The 24,272-nt window shown below is 41.7% G+C and overlaps 1 long non-coding RNA gene across 4 annotated transcripts in view; it reads right to left on the bottom strand.

The window, feature by feature from the left end:
* The window catches only part of LOC102158936, a 358,073-nt gene that overhangs the window by 95,449 nt on the left and 238,352 nt on the right, over positions 1-24,272 (bottom strand). For all 4 annotated transcript variants that reach the window (XR_002344700.1, XR_002344698.1, XR_002344696.1 and 1 more), the window contains 3 exons: positions 11,182-11,390; positions 6,453-6,695; positions 4,864-5,067 (listed from right to left, as the gene is read on the bottom strand). This is a non-coding gene — a long non-coding RNA (uncharacterized LOC102158936). The remainder of the gene's footprint in view (positions 1-4,863; positions 5,068-6,452; positions 6,696-11,181; positions 11,391-24,272) is intronic.

The raw sequence follows: 24,272 nt of genomic DNA, 5'->3' as shown, positions 1-24,272 counted from the left end.
TTTGTCAAAGATTAATTGACCATAGGTGTCTGGGTTTATTTCTGGGTTCTCTATTTGGTTCATTGGTCTGTCTGTCTGTTTTGGTACCAGTACCACACTGTCTTGATGACTGTGGCTTTGTAATATTGCCTGAAGTCTGGGAGAGTTATGCCTCCTGCTTGGTTTTTGTTCCTCAGAATTGCTGTGGCAATTCTGGGTCTTTTGTGGTTCCATATAAATTGTTGGATTGTTTGTTCTAGTTCTGTGAAAAATGTCATGGGTAATTTGATGGGGATTGCATTGAATCTATAGATTGCTTTGAGTAGTATGGCCATTTTTACAAGATTAATTTTTCCAACCCAGGAACATGGAATATCTTTCCATTTCTTTACATCTTCTTTAATTTCCTTGATTAATGTTTAATAGTTCTCAGCATATAAGTTGCTCACCTCCTTGGTCAGGTGTATTCCCAGGTATTTATTTGATTTTTTGGGGTGCAATTTTAAAAGGTATTGTATTTTTTTATTCCTTTTCTAATACTTCATTGTTAATGTGACTAATTTCTAAATGTTAATCTTATATCCTGCTACTTTGCTGAATTTGTTGATCAGTTCAAGTAGTTTTTGGGTTGAGTCCTTAGGGTTTTCTATATATAGTATCATGTCATCTGCATAGAGTGACAGTTTTACCTCTTTTCTTCTTATTTGGATGCCTTTTATTTCTTTTGTTTGTCTGATTGCTGTGGCTGGGACTTCCAGTACTATGTTGAATAACAGTGGTGAGAGTGGACATCCTTGTCCCAGATTTTTAGTAGGAAGGCTTTCAGCTTTTCTCCATTGAGTATTATATTTGCTGTGGGTTTGTCATAAATGGCTTTGATTACGTTAAGGTATGTTCGCTCTATACCCACTTTGATAAGAGTTTTTATCATGAATGGATGTTGGACTTTGTCAAATGCTTCCTCTGCATCTATTGAGATGACCATGTGGTTTTTGACTTTACTTTTGTTAATCTGGTGTATGATATTGGTTGATTTGCATATATTGAACTATCCTTGTGCACCTGGGATGAATCCCACCTGGTTGTAGTGTATGATCTTTTTGATATGTTGTTGGATTCGGATGGCTAAAATTTTGTTGAGAATTTTTGCGTCTATATTCATCAAAGATATTGGCCTATTGTTTTCTTTTTTGGTGGTATCTTTGTCTGGTTTTGGAATTAGGGTGATGATGGTGTCATAGAATGTCTTTGGGGGGAGGGGTTCTTCTTCTTCAACCTTTTGAAAAAGTTTAAGGAGGATGGGTATAAGTTCCTCTTTGTATGTTTGGTAGAATTCACCTGTGAAGCCATCTGGTCTTGGACTTTTATTTGTAGGGAGTGTTTTTATGTCATATTCAATTTCATTTCTACTATCGGTCTGTTCAGTTGATCTATTTCTTCTTGATTCAGTTTTGGCAGGCTGTAAGTCTCTAGAAAGTTGTCCATTTCTTCTAGGTTGTCAAATTTGTTGGCATAAAATTGTTCATAGTATTCTTTCATGGTTTTTTTTTTTTTATTTCTGTAGTATCTGTTGTAACCTCTCCTTTTTCATTTCTTATTTTGTTTATTTGGGTTTTTTCTCTTCACTTCTTGGTGAGTCTAGCCAGAGGTTTGTCAATTTAGTTTACCTTTTTAAAGAACCAGATCTTGGTTTTATTGATTTTTTTCTATTTTTTTTAATCTCTATTTTATTGATTTCCTCTTTGATCTTTATGATTTCCTTCCTTCTGCTGACTTTAGGTTTTGTTTGTTCTTCTTTTTCTAATTCATTTAGGTGTTGGGTTAAATTGTCCATTTGAGAATTTTCTTCTTTTTTGAGGAAGGCCTGTATTGCCATGAATTTCCCTCTAAGCACTGCTTTTGCAGCATCCCATAGATTTTGAGTGGTTGTGTCTTCATTATCATTTGTCTCAAGGTATTTTTTAATTTTCTTCTTGATTTCCTCATTGACTCATTGGTTTTTCAACCGCATGTTGTTTAGTCTCCATGCAGTAAGTTTTTTCTCATTTCTTTTCCTGTGGTTATTTCAAGTATCTTCTCTGACCACAATGGCATGAAACTAGAAATCAACTGCAGGTCATTAATTCTTAAGGAGAGGAGTTAGTCCTGTATTCTGCTTCCCTCACAGCAATCCTTTCTTAGAAATGACGCAGGCCTAGGTGGGGAGAGTGGCAGGGAGAATGAAGGCCAAGAGGACCTGGTTCTGTGTCAAATGAGCTAACGTGTTTAGTGCATCACCTGCAACATTGTATGGGCTCCTTACTCCTCTGCCATTATTCCAGAGTGTGAGGCAGTGTGACAGAGCTTCCAGACATCACATGAAGCCCTCTGCATATACCCACCATGAGTCTGAATAAAGTTCCTGCGGGGTAGGTATTATTATCACAGTTTTATAGATGAAGAAACAAGTTCATAGAGGTTAAGTAAATTGACCGATGTCTCACAACCAGTGACAGAGCCTAAAGTGAAATACAAGTGAGTCCAACTCCAAAACTGGACTCTTTCCTACCACTGCAGGCTGTCATATCTCCCTTACAAAACAGCAAGTTTCTCAATGTATTTGTTTCTTAAAATGACTAATAAAGCCTTTTTGTAAAGGATTAATATAAGCAATAAGGAGAAAAGGCCAATAAGGAGAAGAATGCCAATCATTACAATCAATATGATTATTGTAATTGAGCATGAAACTCTGTGCTGGCTTCTTCAAAGCCTGAAGAGGGAAATAAAATAGGTAAAATTTGTCTTCCTGGGCCCTCCTTTTCTGATGGCTCTTGCTCCCATCACCCCAACATCTACCTCTAATCCTCTTCCCAAAGGATTCTAGTGCCTAGGGCTTGATCCCACCCAGAGTAGGAGCCCATGCCTTGCCTTCTCTTCCTTCAGCCTGCCAGCCATCAGTGATCATTTTTTCCTACATTTTGTGTATGATTTTTTTAAATCAGAGAATAAGCCATGTGCAATAAAGGGCTGATCCAGGCAGCGCAGCTACCTACAGGGTGGAGTAGAGTTGAAGGGATGAGTTTGAGGTTTATACAGGAAGGCAGAGGCATATCTCCAGTGGAGATATAAGGGAGAGGTATAAGGGAGAATTCAGAATGGGAGTATCTTTGGGGACCTACCTATTGTATTCTAAAGTCCCTGTCTGCTCTACCATAGGTTGGGCTGCTCATTCTCCCAACAAGATCAAGCAGGCTGCACTAATTAAATCTGGAAGAATAGGATTGCTTCCTAGAACCTTGTATCTGTTTCATACTGTGCTGGTGTGCAGGGCAAAGGCAGCTAATGATACTCCATGCCTAGGACAGCATAGGTCAACCTGTGCTTCCCAATTCCTGGAGGCTTGGAGGAACCTGAAAGTACTTGGAGAACCTGAGAATCCATATGTACACCAAGCATTCACTATAGACTGCATCACTGCCTCCCAATACTATGAACCACAATCTCACAAAAGTATTGGATACTGCTGAGTTTTCTGTCTAGGTTCTTTTGATTTTAAGGAACAAAGTCAGAGAGAAGAGCTCTTTGATGCAAGTGCCATGGAGTGATGAAGAAGACTGACTCTCATGGGGTATCAGTCAGTGTTCTCCAATAGTCGCAGGAGTTCATGCTGCTGTCTTGAGCAGAATTTCTTCTCTGAGAAACCCCAACTTTTGCTTTTAATGTCTTCAACCCAATGAATGAGGCCCAATGACGTTATTTTTTTTTTAGGCCACACCCACAGCATATGGAAATTCCTGGGCCAGGGATTGAATCTGAGCCACAGCTACAGTCTACGATGCAACTGTGGCAACAATGGGTACTTTAACCCACTGTGTACGGCTGGGGATCAAACCCGCACCTTTGTAGCAACCCAAGCCACTGAAGACAGTTATTTAACCCACTGCGCCACGGTGAGAACTCCCCAACCACATTATTTGAGGGGAATCCTCTTAACTTAAATTCAGCTGATTGTAGATTTTAACCACATCTACAAAATACCTTCATAACAAACCTAGATTAGAATTTGAAAATAACTGGGTGTTACAGCCCAGCCAAGGTGACACAAAGCCAAGCATCACAAATGCATATCCAGAAACACGAGCCATCATGGCCTCATAGCTCCAGGAAGGAAGGATTGTCTGCATTTACTAGCACCCAGACATCAATGTGACTCAGCTACCTCCTCACACCTTCTACTTCCTAATAGCAAATTCTTTTTGTACATTCAGTTCAGATTTCTAAGAAAGAAAATCTATTTATTGAGGTCATTTTTTTCATCCCAGCCTATGTTAAGACCAGTGTGGAGGGAGTTCCCATTTTGGCACAGTTGTTAACGAATCCGACTAGGAACCATGAGGTTGTGGGTTCGATCCCTGGCCTTGCTCAGTGGGTTAAGGACCCCACATTGCCGTGAGCTGTGGTGTAGGTCACAGACATGGCTCGGATCCCGCGTTGCTGTGGTGCTGGTGTAGGCCGGCTCTGATTAGACTCCTGGCCTGGGAACCTCCATATGCCGCAGGAGTGGCTCAAGAAAAGACAAAAAGACAAGAAAAAAAAAAAAAAAAAAAGACCAGTGTGGAGATTGGTTGTCCTGACCCAGTCAGTGGTTCCTCCTGTGCAAAGGCCAGCCAAGGGCTCCATTTCAGAGCAGGTGGCTGAAGGCCAGATAGTTTCAGCTCGAGAAGAATGTGGAACACAGCAGACCCCTGCCTGCACACCTGCAACACACCCTTCTGTCCTCACAGCTCACCCCAAAGAATGAGTTAGTTGTAATTATTCTTTTATAGTAGTATACATATTACAAGGTTCTGCGCAACACTGGAAAGATTATAACCCCTCTCAAACACACAGCTGCACACAACTCACCTGCTCCCAGCAGGGACACAACCAAAGGCGTGCATCCTGCAGATACTGTGTTGTGTAGCTATTTACAAACTTGTTTCTCAGCATCGAATCCATGATCTCTCGATGATACTCCTCTTGTGTTCCCTCTGCTACTCTTGCTAGAGGTTATTCCTCACCACTTTGCAAACTCGGGGCAAATGGTGAACATAACTGCCACCAATATACCTGAAAAATATCATAGGAGGAAAACGACATTCTTAGGGTAGCAATAGCTAAAATAATAACATCTGTGGAAGAGAATGGTGTATAGTTCTTCAATTTTCAGATACTTTAGCAAGGAGGGGAAAAAAACCTGAAAAAGAGGTAGGAACCATGTCCTTAATTCTACAAATGATCTTGAGCCTCTACTTAACTAACATCTACAGCCCCCTTCTCTCGTCTTCCAAATTCGCCTTTATTTTTGCCCAATTGGTGATTCTAATTTTTGCTATCAAGAAATCTGTTGGCTGCAAATAATAGAGAATCCAGATAACAGTGGCTTAAATAAATAGGGATTCATTTTTCTCACATAACAAGAAATAGAAAGCAATTTCTGGTGTTGGTTTAGCTATAATGTCAGGCCTCTGGGTCACATCTCCATTCTACTCTCGCCCTTTGCCTCATAATCACAAGACACCACTGCAGGCATCTTGGCCATGTGCACAGCAGGAGGACTAGAGAGGGATTGATACCAGCTACATCTAGGCTTTTCATCAACAAAGCCAAACCCTTCCTCTGAGCTTCCAGCAGGCTCCTTCTTCTCTCTTCTTGACCAGAACCTCCATATGTGACCACTTTGCTACACTGGAAGCTGCTAAGTCAACTATCAAGCAAAAAGAGAGAGAAACGTCCTTAACTCATTTAAAGCAAATGTGGTCCTTTAGCTGGGTCATGGCTGATTACCTTCCTTCAATCCAGATGCACAATAAAGAAGTTGGAGTTCCCGTCGTGGTGCAGTGGTTAACGAATCCGACTAGGAACCATGAGGTTGCGGGTTCGGTCCCTGCCCTTGCTCAGTGGGTTAACGATCCGGCGTTGCCGTGAGCTGTGGTGTAGGTTGCAGACGCGGCTCGAATCCTGCGTTGCTGTGGCTCTGGCGTAGGCCAGTGGCTGCAGCTCCAATTCGACCCCTAGCCTGGGAACCTCCATATGCCGTGGGAGCGGCCCAAAGAAATAGCAAAAAGACAAAAAAAAAAAAAGAAGAAGAAGAAGTGGGGAGTGGGTCACTGGTGCACCTGCTTATGTGGTATAATCTTTTTTCTGCTAACTTCATAGTCCCCTCCCCCCTGTATGATAGTAGCACCTAGGGAGTTCCCACTGTGGCTCAGCAGGTTAAGAACCCATCATAGTGTCCATGAGGATGCAGGTTCAATATCTGTCCTAGCTCAATGGGATAAGGATCTGGCATTGCTGAAAGCGGTGGCATAGGTCACACATGCAGCTCAGATCCTATGCTGCTGTGGCTGTGTCATAGGCCAGCAGCTGCAGCTCCAATTCCACCCCTAGTCTGGGAACTTCCATATACCACAGGTGCAGCCCTAAGAAAGAAAGAAAAAAAAAGAGAGCAGCACCTCAACATCAACATCAAGCTCCTTTGCCAAGACCCTGGAGCCTCAGCACTTATTACGTCACCAGTGGCAGTCCCAGTTCTGTAGGATTTTATCATGTCCTTCAGTGGAAGTATCTCTCCAGTGGGTCAAGAAGCTTCCAGACCAGCAGACTCCAGTTGCAGTGGTGCATCATCAGGTATAAGCCTCTCCTTACTCCTGGAGATCTCCATCTCCACCTAGACATTCCTGGCTCTTTTCTCCTGGCTGTGGGAAAAGACAACATGGTACAAAGAATTTAAAATCATTAATGCATTCATAGTAGCTTTATTTCATTATTTATTTTCTCAACCAGTCATTACCAAGCAAGAGTTATATGAGTGTCTGTGAAATGGACTTGGCTTTGAAAGGGTTCCTCACAATTAAAGGTTTCTCACAATTAAATGATCCAGCAAGAAGACACCCAAGAGTTAAGAGCCTTTTGTGCAAAGCATGGCTCTGCAGCTAGCTAACCAGCCATGCAACTTCGGAGAAAACATCTCCCCTCTCAGGACCTCAGTTGTATACTCTGTTAGATCAGCAGACTGTACTAGAAAATAGCTAAGGTCCCTTCCAGCTGGCAACATGTTTTACTAATTTATGAAGATCTTGGATGCTTGTGTTTTTTTGCTGTTGTTTTCTTTTTAGGGCTGCACCTGCAGCATATGGAAGTTTCCAGGCTAGGGGCTGAACTGGAGCTACAGTTGCCAGCCTACACCACAGCCACATCAACGCCGGATCCTTAACCCACTGAGCAAGGCCAGGAATCTAACCCACATCCTCATGGATACTAGCTGAGTTTCGTTACCGCTAAGCCACAGTGGGATCCTAAAATCCTAAGATCACTTTCAGGGTTAAACTTTCTTGCTCTTCCTAGTCGGCCTTCATTTCAGACACTGAAAATAGATATCTTCTCATTTTCACTAAAGGGAATGGGCTTTCTCTCTGAATTAACTATCTAGAGTGTTGTAGTAGCATATAAAAAGCCTCCCAGTGGTCATTGCTCATATATATTATTCACAACTTCTATTTCCAAGAATAAGAAAAAAGGAAGGAAAGAGTTCAGTTCAGAAAATCTTAAATCTCTCCAAAGAAAAATAAAGCCAATGAAGCTGTCTGGATATCATTGGGGCCTTTTACCTTCTAGGCTAATTGGCAATGCATCAAAAGTATTACAGGGTTCTAACAGAATACATTAATGCCAAAGTTCATTTATTCACACATGGTGCAAAAATGATGATGTACTATGGTGAAATAAATCTTCATTTAAAAAATAAATGTCAAAGCTGTTTGAAGATTTTTTTTAAAAATTAATTGTTTGGGTTTGTATGCCTCTCTTTCTCACCCAAGAATGACGGCAATGGTATGATACAAAGAATGTGGAGGTGGGAATCAGTTATCAAAAACCTTTGTGTAATCCTAACTAAGTCTTTTAACACTCTAATTTAAAAAATATATATAATATTTAACAGTAAGGGTTTTGGTGAGAATAAAATCACACCAGAAGAAACGTGGTAATATATACCAAAGTTTTCATAAACTGTAAAATAATATAATTAAAATGAAAAACTTCTTATGTGCTAACAGAGAAATGATTAAAAAAAAAATAGGATAGTTTGCAAAACACACGGTTTTTTTGTTTGTTTGTTTCATTTTAGGGTCGCACCTGCAGCATATGGAAGTTCCCAGGCTAGGGCCTGAATCGGAGCTACAGCTGCCAGGCTACACCACAGCCACAGCAATGCCAGAGCTGAGCTGTGTCTGTGACCTACACCATAGGTCATGGCAATGCCAGATCTCTAACCCACTGAGCAAGGCCAGGGATTGAACCCAAATCCTCATGGATACTAGCTGGGTTCGTTTCTGCTGAGCTGCCGAGGGAACTCCCGAAAAATACATGATTTTTTATTAATAATTTTGTTTGAAGCTCAAGAAATCCTCTACATCCAAGTTTTTTAAAGATATATTTGCCGAAATTCAAAGCAGCTGAATTTAACAGACGCACACAAAGCGCATGTGTGCTTTTAGAGATTTGTTTTCTTTTATTCACAAAAATAGTAAAAACAAATTTATTTCATGACTTTAGTTGTAGTTTTATTTTACTGGAGTATTCATATGTCAACACATCGAATTCCACATTTAAAATATGTGCAGTTTATTGTGTATCAATTTTACCTTAATAAAACTGTAAAAAAAAAAAAAGTTAATTCTAAAAGACCCTTTAGGTGGAGGATTATATCCTGGTTGACTCACTCTTTTGGCTTCCTTCTCCCACATTTTCCTTCATTCCTGGAAGTTTTCTGATGGAACATCCCTAGGAGGGACCTGCTCCCAGTCGGAGTTGACCTAAGGCCAAGACTTCACCACCACCTCTGGCAATCAGGAGGGAGAAAATGAGGACCAGGACTCTGGAAGAATCTCTGTCCCTAGTGGGAAGCCAGCTGTGAACTAGCAGGTGGGGGCAGAACCAGCCACTGCCCACTTCTGGAATTCCTCACCCAAATGCCCAGCCTCTGGGAATTCAGCACCAAAGGGCAGGCTGTCAGCACATTCCCCAGGGAAATAAACAGATGGGGGGGGTGGAGGGGAATAGAGAGGGAAGCATTAGCTGGGTCTGAGTTCAGAGTCAGATTCAAAAGCAAAAAAAGTCTGAAACAACAAACCCCTGTGTCCTGGCATCCTTCTTCATGTCCTGATGTTTGGCTGCAGGGCACGAACTGGGGAGGCCAAACCCAGGCACACACTTCACTGAAAGACATTTTCCTCCAGCACAGAGATCTCTAAATGGATAAGTTATTTTAGGCTTAACAGAGAAAGAGATGAGATCAGACATTTGCATGATCACAGGAAGTTTAGACCGGGGTGGTTAAGAGAAGGCTACTCTGCCCGCATTGAGTTCTTTCCCAAGAGTATTTAGTGATTTGTTCCTGTGTCTTAAGGTTTTGACTTTTATACAAAGTGAATTCTTCTGGGAGCATAATGATCCGATGATATTTTTATTCTTAGAAAGATTTCATAAGGATCAGAAAGCCCTCATAGTGGTTCTCAGGATTATCTACCCATTGAAATCACCTGATTAGATTTTAAATACTGATACCTCCACAGATTCTTATTTAGTTGGTCTGAGCTACAGCCTTGAGCATAGGGATTATTTTCAAGTCACCCAGGTGATCCCAGTGTACAGCCAAGGTTGAGAATCACCTCCCTGGGCAACATACCCACACCTGGCTGATAATAGGATCCCCCTAAAAGGCCTGGTGAACATACTGATATTCAGCCCTCACACCTTCTGTTAAGGATCTCTGGTAGTTTATCATGCAGCCATTCTTTTGCCCTGATGCTAAGGCCTCCAAGTACCTACATGCATTGCTGGCGACTCTCACTCACCTACGGGTTATACCAAAAACTGCGCTTCTCAATGTGCATTTACACTCCCCAAGGATCTTGTTAAATGCAGATTCTGATCAAGATGGAAGATGGATGAGGTCTTAAGTTTTGCATTTTCAACCAGCTCCCACCTGATGCCCAAGCTGCCAGAATGGACCACATTTTAAGGAGCCTAGAGCTGTGCCTTTCAACGGAAAATACCGATGTCTGGGAAATTCTGATTCAATAAGTCTGGGATAGCATGGACACTGGGATTGTTTTGAAAGTTCTCCAGGTGATTCTTGGGTGCAACCGAGGTTAAGAACTACACATAGGCAAAAACAAAAAACTATTTTAAAGAGATATTAGCTTTAGGATTTTGGCAAAGTAATGCTTTAAATTCATAATGGGAACAAAAACTGTTAAAAGTATATATAATTTCTCTGTAGAGAATGGATCTTGAGGAAAAAAAGCCTTTTGTTTGCTGGGGAGATGGTAAAAATGCAGAAGCTGGTGGTCAAAAGGGAACTCTTTTTACATAAAAAGGAGCATAGAGCTCTGAGGGAAAATGATCCCGCACCGGGCAACACAGGGAGAGGAAGAAAAGGCAGCTGCTGTGAGGATGCCACTTGGGTAAGAGGGAGAGAGGTCTATGTGGAATTTTAAGAAGATGTTATAGTGTATAGGGCTGTGTACCCTTCTTCCACAGTGTCCTCGAGAAACAAAGAACTAGTCCAAATAGTATATGACTTCAATCTGTGGTGGGTTTTATTTGGTTTTTGCTTGAGTCACTATACTTAAGGGATTACGAAGGGAGTAGTCTCATACCACACCTGTGTGGAAAGTACTGTTGCTACCTGTGTATCACAGATGAGGAAACAGGCTTAGAGAAGGTAAATAATCCGCCCCAAGTCTTGTCAGGCAGAGCCAGGGCTGAGACCTGGGTAAACGAATCACAGAGCCCAGCTTTCAGAACTGACCTGCAGGAGAAGAGGAAAGGCCTCGAGGAGGAGAAGGATGGAGCTGGATGCAGGAATAATACCTCTGCTGAAGATGGGAAGTCTGCCAGCTCAGCACTGGCCGTCACTTGTACTGCATGACAGGCCTGAACCTCAGGGAAGAAGAAGGGGTGAGAGGAGAGGAAGATGGGACTAGAAAGCGTGAGAGCTTTTTTTCAAGGATCTGTGGGCAGAAGCAGGTTTACAAGACAAGCTACCTTGAGATCCAAATAACAGTGAAACACAAAGGTAGGCCAGGCAGTCTCCCTACTTTGGTAGGAAACATAGCTTCCAAAGCTCTATGTTTGGAACACCACATTCATTCAACAAAATACTTATTTAGCACCTACTATATATCCAGCGTTGGGGATTTGGTGAGGAGCGATCCTAGTGCTTGAACGAGGGAGTTCCTTCCAAGACATGATGCTCACCGATTCTTGCACTGGGTTCATCCAGGGCAGAGTTTCACTGGGTGTTGTTCCAGCTGTCCTCATACCTTGAACTTCACTCATTTCACCAAGGCAAAATTATTTCTAGTCCTCCTTATGCTTCAAGTTTTCTGGGAGCCAAAGACAAGAAGTATCCCTAAGTTTAGAACAACTGCCTAGTGGCTTGGGAGGAATTTCTCTGTTGTTCCTTTAGGAACACACATGGCATAATGCAATCCACAAATCAACAACAGCCTTATTACAAGAGTTTCAAGAGTTATTTCTTCAATTGCTCCTCAATATAATTTTGCGTATTGTGCCAAAGAGTAACTGAGCAAAACAATTCCACAGAGGCCCACTCAGAGAGGGCATTCCGGGGGGTGGCATGGTGGGGTGGGGTGGTATGGCTATTTCCAGGAAGATGTTCAAATAATAATTCTTAACTTTGGAGGTGGGTGGGATGTTGACATTCCCTTTGAGAGTCTGCAGAAAGCTATGATCTATCTCCCTGGAAGGAAATATCATTTCACATAAACACAAAAAATGCTGCTTAGGATTTCCATTCTCTGAGCCTTGACCCTCCATCACAGACCCGTTAGGATTTTGGGGACCCCAGTGGAGAAGGCCTAACCCAGAGGAGTGGGTCAGCCTTCATATATGTTGCTTTTAGCTGGGCTCCAGAGAGGAACGAGGAGGCTGTGAATTTGAGGCTCATTTCCTCACAAGAAGCTGAGGAAACTGCTGCTTTACACAGCATCAAGAACACAGGAGGAGTTCCCGTCGTGGCGCAGTGGTTAACGAATCCGACTAGGAACCATGAGCTTGCGGGTTCGGTCCCTGCCCTTGCTCAGTGGGTTAACGATCCGGCATTGCCGTGAGCTGTGGTGTAGGTTGCAGACGCGGCTCGGATCCTGCGTTGCTGTGGCTCTGGCGTAGGCCAGTGGCTACAGCTCCGATTCGACCCCTAGCCTGGGAACCTCCATATGCCGCGGGAGCCGCCCAAGAAATGGCAAAAAGACAAAAAAAAAAAAAAAGAACACAGGAGACTCCTTGAGACTGCTCGGGCTCATCAAATTCCTGAAATTAAAACCGCACCTCTCACCTCAGCTGGCTTTGAAGAGGCACCATCTTAAATAATACACACTAAAATATAAACAACTAATAGCCCCAAGCCCTCCCAGGAATATTTCCATTTCAAAAAGTGGTTAAATGTTTATCAAAGGGTGATATTTCCAAAGGAGTAATTAAGGAAAATAAATTATTTGAGAGGGAAAAAAGAAAAGAAATCATTAGTGAGCACCTACTACAGGTCAGGCACCGTGTGTATGCATTTGATTTTTCCACGAAGCTGATAAGCTGGATATAGGTGTCCACTTTTCACCCAGAAAGACACCAATGCCCGAAAACAAAATAACAGAATGTCATAGAGCAGGATTCTCAACTTGCATGCACACTGGAATCACCTGGGGAGCTTCAAAGATGCTGGGTTCCACCCCAGAGATTGTGGTCTGGGCTTTGGCATTTTTAAAAGATCCTCTGAGGATTCTGCTATGCAGACAGTTTAGGAACCACTGTCAAAGGGGAGATGGTAGAGATGTTAATTTCCCCAGTTCTTGCTCACTTTCAGGCAGATGTTCCACTGGGACACATCTGTGTGGTCATGCCAGTTGTGTAAACTTGGAACTAGTTTCATATCAGTTGGTATGCAGTTGCCAGCTTGAGCCCCTGTCCTCCGCTAACTCCCCTCCTCGCCCTGGCCTGCCTGCCCCTCTCTCCCAGATTTGGCCCTGCCTGTGCTAGAAACATTCTTAAATATCTTGAAAATCACTCCTGGCATAATCATCTCCCTTTCATAACATTTTAGTACATATGGACAAAGTCAGAAAGATCATTTGAGGTAATCTGATCATAAGTTACACAAAGCTGAAAAACCCAACTCTACCTGACACTAACTGGAAATGCCAAAAGCAAATTGGAACCTTTGCTCAGTTTTCACAAGAGAGAGCTCAGGACTTTGAGGTTTTGTTCCCAGATGTATTGGGTCTACGTTCAAGTCAACTCCTTTAGTTGCCCAGAAAATTAGAGACAAAAAGAAAGGAAAAGAAAGAAATATGACTTAGCAAATGATCTCCTACTTCCCAGTCAACTGCATTTTCCTGCAATAAGACGACAAGCAGGGCAAACCAACCCGAGATTTAGACAAGAAATTCCTGTCCCCTTTGGGGCAAAGAGCAGGGCAGTACAGTTTTCTATCATTAACCAGAGGAAACATATTATATGGGACAATCGTGCAACATGCAAGAACAAGTGGGAAGCATCCAGCCTCTTCCTATCTGGACAGAGAGAATAAACACAGAAAATGAAAACAATACATTTCACAATTAGTTCAATCTTTTTCAGAATTAACTGCAGAAGAATCTAAGTAGTGACAAAGATCTATATCTCACCCAGGCCACCTTATCTCTCTGCACATCCCAGCTTTATGCCTATAGAAAGTAGGGCCCTTCTTTATTCATTGAACGAACATCCGCTGAACAACTACCATTTGCCAAGAACTTTGCAAGTCTGAGTGAGCCAACATGCTGGTTCTCAGGAGTCCACAACCAAGGAGACAGATATGTAAGCAAATAATTATAATGCACTCTGGAAAAATCTGTAACCAACACCATGCAAAGGAGCATGGGAGTTCAGAGCAAGGAGTCATTAGTTTGCTGTGAATTAGAATGGACCTCATGGGGAGGCAGTACCTGAAATGATATTACAGATGAATGGGTACAGATGATTCCTACTGTTTATTCTAGTCTTTAGTTTCTGTAAAAGAAGAGAGGGTACAGTGGAAACACACACTGAGAACAGTCCTGGATGGAGCATGAATATATCTTAAAGGCTCAGACCAAGGGCTGGAGGCTCCTTATGCATCCCTCGGACCCCAAAGTGGCCTAATATCTGCTGGGTCTTAAAAAGTGTCAGACTATGTAAGATATGGCTTTGAAATTATGCCATGACGTTAAAGAACTGGTCTTCAGGGAGAAAATGGTGGATTCCATTTCTCCAAATCGTGCATTTCCCAGAAGCCTCTGATTCCTTGAAATTTCCCTTGGGGATTCACAGCTGTACTAATGATCTCCATCAAATGGCACCATTTATTTAAATTTAATTTTTATTTTATATTGGAGTATACTTGATTTATAATGTGGTATTAGTTTCAGGTGTACAGCAAAGTGATTCAGTTATACATATATATACATCCATTCTTTTTCAGTTTCTTTTTCCATGTAGGTTATTACAGAATATTGAGTAGAGATCCCTGTACTATTCAGTAGGTCATTGTTGATCATTTGTTTTATAAACAGTAATATGTATATGTTAATCCCAAACTCCTAATTTATCCCTCCCCTCTGCCTTTCCCCTTTAGTAACCTTAAATTTGTTTTCTAAGTTTGTGAATATGTTTCTATTTTGTACAAAGGTTAATTTGTATCATTTTTTTCAGATTTCTTATACAAGTGATATATGATATTTGCCTTTATCTGTCTGATTTACCTTAGTACAAAAATCTCTAGGTCCATCCACATTGCTGCAAATGGCATTATTTCATTCTTTTTTATGGCTGAGCAATATTCCATTCCATATTTTTGTTTATCCTTTCCTCTGTTGATAAACATTCAGGTTGGTTCAGTGTCTCAGCTGTTGTGAATAGTGCTGCAATGAACACTGGGGTGCAAGTATCTTACTAAACTACAGTATTCTCTAGATACATTCAGAATGGAACCATTTTTGATCATGTTTATCATGTTTATCTTTGTGCTCTGGGTTTACATTGAAGAGCACACTGAAGATTTAGTTGTGTTTCATTTCTTCACCTCCAGCTACTTCTTTTTATGGTGCTACCCTGGGGTGGAGATTTGAAATAAAATTAAAAGGAAATTTCTGATATTCCTAAACTGAGACTTTGGGCAGAAAAAAACCTGACAACTCTTTGGTTTGGAATCACGGAATCCTCTTCCCTAAAGAAAACCCCTCTTTCAATGTCAGCTGTCTGGAAGCTGAAGGCAGGGCAGGGCAGAAAGTTTAGGAACCTGGGTTCTAGACTCAGCTCTGTCACTTTATCACTTATGCAGACAGACAACCTGCACAGCCCCTGGCCTCTGCTTCCTCACCTGTAATATGGAGGAAGGGGTGATACCCTCTCTGAGTTCCTATTCAGGCTTCCCCAGGACCTGCATGAACTGTCGCTCTCCGGGCCTCCTGGGCCCTCATTGAGGCTCTCAGAATCCTGGGGTGATGCACATGGGCTGCTATAGAAGGCAGCGAATGCCAGGGCTGGAAGGAAAACCTTTCCAGGCCCTGTGGAAACTAGTAAGTGAATAGTCTGGTTTACAGACCTCATCCATCTTCTTGAACCCGGCCAGTTCAGAATCAATGACAAGCCTGCAGGAACGTCACTGGCATCGTGTCCCCTGGGTCCTCTGGCAGGCTCCTCCTTAAAACTCCTTCTTAGCTCACTTTCTTCTCTCTGTCATCTACCATAAACTTGTCAAATGTGTTGAACTCCTCCTGGCCAGGACCTTACAGTCTAGTTTGGGACAGAGACATTGCTGTGGGTTGAATTATATCCCTAAATCCATAAGTTGAAATATTATCCCCAATACTCAGAATGTGACCTTTTCAGGAAACAGGATTGTAGCTGAGGTACTTAGGATGAGGCCATTAAGATGGGCCCTAATCAACGTGACAGGTGTCCTTATAATAAGGAGTAATTTGGATGCAGACACATACACAAAGAGAATGCCATGAAAAGCCACAGACAGAAGGCAGCCAACTACAAGCCAAGGAAAGGGCCCTGAAACAAATTTTTTTCTCAGAGGGGACCAGTCCTGCCAATACTGTGATTTGGAGTTTCTAGCCTTCATGACTATCAGCAATAAGCTTCTGTGGTTTTCTGTTACAGCAGCTCTAGGAAATGAATAAAGATGTGTCCTTGAAACTGCAAAGCACAAGGCAAGGCCAAGGCCAAGCTGAGGATCTGGCTGGTAAAGAAACAATGAACCCTTTATAGATTCAGACAGGTTGTTAATTAGACAGTGTGAGGAAGAGCAGCCAAAAGTGCCAGCTCCCTGCAGCCCGAGACACCAAAACAAAAGGGGGCAAAAGGCCTGAAAACTGAGTGCTGAGTGCCAGGCACCACTGCTGAGGAGCCTCAGGCCTCTTAGAACCTGGGAGGAGGTGAGAAGGGTCTCATGACAGCCCCCTTGGAAAGAGGGAAGCCAGTGAGAAGTGCCCTGTGGCAGCTCCTCAGAGTCCTATGCTCTCCTGCACTAGGAGGACCATGAGGCATTCAGCCAAGGCTCAGATCCACTGTGGCTCTAACTCTGCCTGTATGGCCTCCATGGTTACATGTAGGGTCACCACGGTGCTCCCCAGAGCTGTTCTCCAACAGGGACACTTATTGGAGTAGACAGTGAGGTGTCAGGGGCAGGAGCACAGCCTCTAAGCTGTGCAGTTCTGCAGAGAGAGGGCGGTGGGACTGGGCCGCAAAGGGCCTGATGGATGGAGTATCACCAGAGTGGAGATGGACCAAACATGGGCAGATAGAGGATGAGATCCCTGCTTTTATAAAATGATTTTTTTTTTCATTCTTGGAATAGGGCACATGCAACAGGCAAATTTAGAAAACTGAAATAAATATAAAACTCATAGACATAATGCTGAGCAAAAGAAGCCAAACACACAGGACTGTACTTTATGATGCCATTGATATAAGATTCAAGAACAAGCAAAGCATACCTAAAGAGAAAAAAAAAGAAAAATAGAGATGGCCTCTTAGAAGAAGGATAACAATTAGAAAGGGAAATTTCTAGAAAGATAGAGATGTACTATGTTGTGACATGAATGTGGTATATTGTGATAGGAATGTGATATATGAGATACTCATCAAAAATTGTATAGTGAAGATTTGCGCATTTTTGTGTATGTAAAATTTACCTTTAAATGCATAAAGACAATAACCATCACCCAAAATCACACGAGCCGAAGGTTATCCATTAAAACTTTTAAAATTTACTTATGGCCTTTTTTTTTCTTGCAAAGTGTGTATAATTGGGATCATACTGAATACACAATTTTGATTTTTTTTTTCTTTTTTAGCCATACCTGTGACATATGGAAGTTCCGGGGCCAGGGGTTGAATGAGAGGTGCAGCTGTCAGCCTATGCTAGAGCTACAAAACCATATCCCAGCTGCATCTGCAACCTACACCACAGTTTGTGGCAACGCCAGATCCTTAATCCACTGAGTGAGGCCAGGGATCGAACCTGCATGCTCACAGAGCCAATGTCAAGTCCCTAACCTGCTGAGCCATAACAGGAACTCCAATTTTGGATTTTTTTTAAGTTTATGTTAAAAAAAAAAATCTTCTCATGTCATTAGAACAGCTTAGTCAGTACCATTTTTAAGTAACTGCCTGGGGCTGTATTTTGCATATATATTATAATCCATACAACATTTCCATAGCATTAGGCATTTAGTTTGCTTTGTCAATAATAAATAACACTGTGATTAACATCTGTGCCCATACATCTTTGTCTGCATGTCTGATTATTTCTCTAGAAGATTTCTGGAAGAAGAATTACTGGGGAAAGAGTATGAATATTTTAAGGCTTGTCAAAGCTTGCTGTCACATTGCTTTCCTGAACAGTGTGGGAGCAGGGCTTTTCTCCCCACACCCTCACCAGCCTTGAGTAGTGTCACAGTGTTCATCTTGCCTGATGCAGCAGGGGGCAAATAGTATTTTATTGTTGTGACTGTCTTTCTGTAACTATTGGTAGAACAGAACATTTTGCCATACATTTACAAGCTATTTTATTTCCTTATCTGTGAACTCTCTGTTCATGTCCCTGACCCACTTTTCTATGTTGATGTTTTACTGGGTTTTTAAAAATCAAAGTAGAAACTCTTTAAAGATTGAAGCTAGTAACTTCTCTACCACACTTGTGATAAACGCTCATTCCTAGTGGGCTTTTAATTTTAGGGGTTGTTGTTTTTTTTAATTACATCTCATCAGAATCATGTCCTTTGCCTTCTTTGTCACTGCTCCTGACTTGGGGTGGCATATGCTAGCTGGGCTATTGTGTGAGAAATGACCTGGAATCTGGAGAGAGATGATAAGACTGGAAAAGAGGGACAGGAGATATGTAGATATAGATATATGAATGTGAAGAAAACTGACATCTTAACAACCTATACACTGCTATATAATGATATATATGTATGTTGATAGGCTGCCAATCTTCCTTAAATTGACCTATAGATTCAAAGCTATTATAGTCAAAATCCCAGATGGCTATTTTAAAGAAATTAACAAGCTGGTGTTTAAGGACCTAGAATAACCAAAACGAATCTGAAGAATAAAACTGAATGGCTAACACTACCTGATTCCAAAAATTATTACAAAGCTCTAGCAATCAAGCCAATGTGGCATAAAGACAGACTAAATAGACCCCTGGAACAGAACAGAGGTCAGAAATAAACCCACACATATATGGACAGGCAGTTTTTGACAAAGGCTCAAAGGCAATGCAATAAACTATGCTAGGAAAATTAACTAGATAGAAATAAAACAAATTTGAATCCATAATTCATACCATAGAGAAAAATTAAGTCAAAATGGATCATAGACCTAAATGTAAGACTTAAAACAATAAAACTTGTAAAAGAAAATATAGCATAAAATCTTTTGTCACCTGGAGTTAGGGGCAAGGATTTCATAGGTATAATACCAAAAGCACTGTATATAAAACAACAGCAACAAGTTTGTCAACATTAAAAACTTCTGCTTTTTAAAAGACAGTGGTAGGAGAATGTAAAGAGCAGCCAAAACCTGGAAGGAAACTTTTGCAAAGTATATATCTAATAAAGGATTTGTATTCAGAATAAAGAACTCTCAAAATTCAACAACATGGAAACTTAAAACCCAATTATTTAAATAGGCAACAGAGTTTAATAGATACTTCATCAAAGAAGACAAATAGATGGCAAAAAAGTATATGAAAAGAGGTCCACTATCATTAGTCATCAAGGAAATGCAAATTAAAACCACCATCAGATACTTCTACACACCTATTTGACTGGTTCAAACGAAAAAGACTGACGATACCAAGTTTAGCAAGAATGTAGAGGAATTAGAACTCTCACGCACTCCTGGTGGGAATGCAAAATGGTACAACCACTTTGACCAACAGTCTGGCAATTTCTTTAAAAGTTCAGGATACAGGAGTTTCCGTCGTGGCTTAATGGTTAACGAACCCAACTAGTATCCATGAGGACTTGGGTTCGATACCTGGCCTTGTTCAGTGGGTTAAGGGCCCAGCATTGCAGGGAGCTATGGTGTAGGTCACAGACGAGGCTCAGATCCCACATGGCTGTGGCTGTGGTGTAGGCCTGCAGCTATAACTCTGTTTTGCCCCCTAGCCTGGGAACCTCCATATGCCATGAATGCAGCCCTAAAAAGACCAAAAAAAAAAAAAAAAAAAAAAGTTCAGGGTATAGCCACCAAATAATCCATCTATTTTACTTCTAGATATTTGCCTAAGAGAAAAGGAAATACATGTTCATACAATGGCTTATACATGAGTTCATAGGTGTTTATTTGTAGTAGCCAAAAAATAGAAACTCAGATGCTCATCATAAACAAATGTGATGCATCAATACAATGAAATACTGCCCAGCTATAAAAATGAACAAACTATTGATACAGGCAACAACACGATGTATCTCAAAATAAGTATGCTGAGTGAAATAAGACAGAAGGAAGGACATACTGTATATGCCAATTATACAACTCCAGAAACGCAAACTAATCTGTAGTGACAGAAATGAGATTAGTTGCTTAGGGGATGAAAGTCTGAGATGGACAGAAAGGAGGGATCACAGAGAAAACGTTTAAGGGTGATAAACATGCTGATTTTTTTCATCATGGTGATGGTCCCAGAGCTGTATACATAGGTCAAAAATATATGCAGTTTATTGTACACCTCAGATACAAATACACCTAAATAAAGCTTTTTCCTTTTTCTTTTTTTCTTTTTTAGTTTTAAGTTACCAAAACATTAAAAAAAAAAAAAAAAGAAGAAGAAGAAGAGGAAAAAGAAAAGAAAGAGAAAACACTCCCTTAGTCCCAGGCCTTCCCTATGTGTTCTGTTTTTAAGAACTGTGGACAGCTCAGATTGAATTAAGTTGTGTCAAGTTTAGACCTTGACTTTCTGTAGACTTCCTTCTAAAATTTTCCAGAACAGATGGCTTTATTCCCCAGCCACCAGAACAAAGCACCCTTGGACTCAGATAGGAAGAAACTCAGTGTCCTGTACCTCTTATGACTAAGAGCTGTGGGTTATTTCAAGGAATCTGTGTCACAGAATTTCTGTGCATTTGCCCCAGATATCTCCTTGTTATTCTCATCCCTCCACTCATTCGGTGCATATTAGTTGAGCATCTAGTATGTGTTGGGCTTATAACTGGCCAAATGAGGACACAGGCATGAATAAAACAGGCACAGCCAGGGTCATGTTATTCATTTTGTGGGCCCTAGGCATTTTTGCATTTGGGAGTTCCACTAAAAAACAAATAAATTTTATGACCATGTTGATGTAAAGACAAGTATAATCCAGACTGAATTTTTATATATCCATTATTCTTATATTCATTTTTAAAACTAATTTGAAGAGGAATTTTGAACTTTTCTTTTTCTTTTTTTCTTTTTAGGGCTGCACCCATGGCATATGGAGGTTCCCAGGATAGGGACTGAATCAGAGCTGCAGCTGCCAGCCTATACCATAGCTCACAGCAACGCCGGATCCTTAACCCACTGAGCAAGGCCAGGGATCGAACCTGCCACCTCATGGTTCCTAGTCGGATTCGTTTCCACTGCACCACAAGGGGAACTCCTGAAGAGAAATTTTAATTCAAGTATTTTCATGGACCCCTAAAAGTATCATAGATCATGGGCCTACGCTGGCACTGGGTAACAGTCCCAGCCCTCACGCCTCTGCTGCCAGAAGAGGTCATCTTTGAACAGATGCTCATGCTAACAACTAATTAATTAGGTATTCTACCCAAAGGGCAAAGCAAACAGAAGAGGGAAGGAGCATGGTGTCTGAAAGGAACAAAAGGAAGGCCAGTGGTTGCAACCTGATAATCAAAAGACAGCTTTGTGAGACTAGACATGTAAGCTGAAACTGAGGTATGTAGGATTCTGGCTTTTTACTTTAGGGGTAGTAAGAAGATATTGAAGTGTGTCAAAGGGTACAATTAACAGCAAATGGGCAACCCACAGAATGGGAGAAAATATTCACAAATCTTCTATTTGATAAGAGGTTTATATATATAGGATATATATTTTTTTTAATTCCTGCAACTCAAAAACCCCCACTTAAAAATGGGCCAAGGACTTAGACACGTCTCCACAGAGAATATAAAAATGACCAATAAGTATGTGAAAAGATGTTCAACATCACTAATTATTAGAGAAACGCATATCAAAACCACAGTGTAATACCACTTCTCACTCATTAGGATGGCTACTAGGAAGAAAAAAAAATGTAAGTGTTGGTGAGGATGTAGAGAAATTGAGACATTTGTGCATGGTTGGTGGTGGAAATGTAAAATGATGTAGTCGCTATGTTAAAACAGTATGATGATTCCTCAAAAATTAAAAACAAAGCTACCATATAACCCAGGAATCCCAATTCTGTATATATACCCAAAAGAACAGAAAGCAGCATCTCAAGGAGATATTTGTAAACCTGTGTTCACAGCAGTATTATTCAGAAGAGCCAAAAAGGTGGAGGCAACCCAAATGCCCATCAGGTGAATGGTTAAACCAAGTGTGGTGTATCCACACAATGGACTATTTTTCGGCCTCAGAAAGGAAGGAAATTCCGATACATGCTATAACATGGATGAAACTGAGGGCATTATGCTAAGTGAAATAAGTCAATCACAAAAAGATAACGATTAATGCCACTCACATGAGGTACAAAGAATAGTCAAATTCATAGACAGAAAGTCGAATGGTATTTGCCAGGGGCTAAGGATAGTAGGGAATGGGGAGTTGTTTAATGACACAGAGTTTCAGTTTTGCAAGATGAACAAGTGCTGGAGATTGCACGACAATGTGAACAGCCTTAACACTACTCAACTGTATACTTAGAAATGGTTAAGATGATCAATTTTGTGTAATATGTTATAACTGATAGAATTCAGATATTTTAAAAAGATGGCTCTGAAAAGCCATTCTTTTGTGAAAAGAATGAACAGGAAGTGTGCAAGAGTGAAACCAGTGAAATCTCCTGGAGGATGTTGCAGAGTGCAGATGGGAGGGGAGGGTGATTGACCAGAGTGGACTATAAATAAGGTGACTAGAGAAGGAGAGGAGACAGAGAGAAATATTTAGGAGTTTGAATCCATAGAACTGGAAGCTGAGGAAAAGAAATACATAAATGATAAGCAACTCATTTTGAGTGGCTGGTAATGCCATTTACTGAGCCGGGCACATCAGAGAGGGAGCCCTCTGGGGAGGAAGGAGGTTGGGTTGGGGAAGAGGAAGAAATTCCATTTTGAAACACCGAGAGATCTAAGTGTGAAAGTAGGATTGGCAATTGGCAGTAGAGATCTAGAGCTAATGAGTCTTTCAAGCTGGAGATGCATGAAAGTGTAGACTTTCTCAGTCTGTGCTTGAGTAATAGGTGTGGTAGGTGTGGATGAAAAGCTGGAGGAGCTGAGTATTTTGAGAAGAGAGAGCCCAGAACCAAGCCCTGAGTCATTGCTGGCAAAGTGACATCAAGAATAGGTAAGTCAGGAGTTCCCGCTACGGTACAGTGGGGGAAGGACTGGGCATTACCACAGCTGTGGCTCGGATTTGATCCCTGGCCTAGGAACTTTTGCATGCCGTACCTGGGTATGGCAAAAAAAAAAAAAAAAAAAAAAAAAGAAAAGAAAAGAAAAGAAAAAGAAAAGTCAGCATTACTGTCTCATTTTATAAATGAAGAAAAGGAGGGCAAGATGCTAATCTTGCCCAAGATCACACAAGTCCTTAAGGGGAAAGGCCAGAATTTGGACCTAAAATCCACCTTCGACCGCTATCCTCCTCCCACCAAAAAACAAACAAACAAACAAAAAAAAACGAGGCAGGAAAGCCCCTCACCACCGGCTGCCTCCTAGAGCAAGCCCCCTTTGCCAACTAAGACTCAGTTGCCTCGTGGGCAAAATGGAGAAAACATGACCTCCCTTTCTTAGTGCACTGGGTTGCAGGGAGGCCTGGGTGAATCACAGATACAGCCTGTCAACTGTGAAACACCGTTCCATGGGGTGACAGGCTCCATGCCCTGGTTTCCAAATGAGGGAAGATCATCGGCACAGTTGGCCCGAGATCATCTTAAAGGCAGAGGTCATTACCTTCCCATGAATCTAGACCAGCCACCTCATTAACCAGTGCCACCTTGACCCACTTCCTTGTATTTACCTTTCTCTGGGAACCATCAACCTAGTTTGCAGTCTTGGCCAGAGCTGTTCTTCTCCAAGCTGGGGCCTCCTGATCCACACCTGCAGGCCCAGCCCCCACTTGGTGGGGTTGGCCCCGACCAAATGCCCAGAGGAGGAAACTGAATCCTTCCCCTCTTCCAGCTGTCTTGTTTGGCGCAGGTCCCTGCCTGAGTGCCAGGACTGGACTCTGGGTAGAGGCAGGCACCAGCAACCTGATGGTGCTGCCCAGCTTGGACTTCTGAGAACGACCTAGGTGAGAACTGCTGGCCACTGGCACCTGTCCACAGCCCTTTTCATAGCCTGGCTGACTACCTGCTTGAACCACCCCCTTTTCTTAGAATTGCAAAGCCATCAGCTTCTGTATGCCATTCCCCAGGCTACCCATCCTTCCAGGAGCATCAGCTGGGCCCCCACCCTTTAACCCAACACCCCCATCCACCTGTGCCTGCCCCTCTGTGGTCTTTTCTTCCTCTACCC

The sequence above is a fragment of the Sus scrofa genome, chromosome 1 (assembly GCF_000003025.6).
Source record: "Sus scrofa isolate TJ Tabasco breed Duroc chromosome 1, Sscrofa11.1, whole genome shotgun sequence".
NCBI lineage: Eukaryota > Metazoa > Chordata > Mammalia > Artiodactyla > Suidae > Sus > Sus scrofa.
Note: the sequence above shows the minus strand (reverse complement) of the source record. Positions and strands in the feature narration are given on the sequence as shown.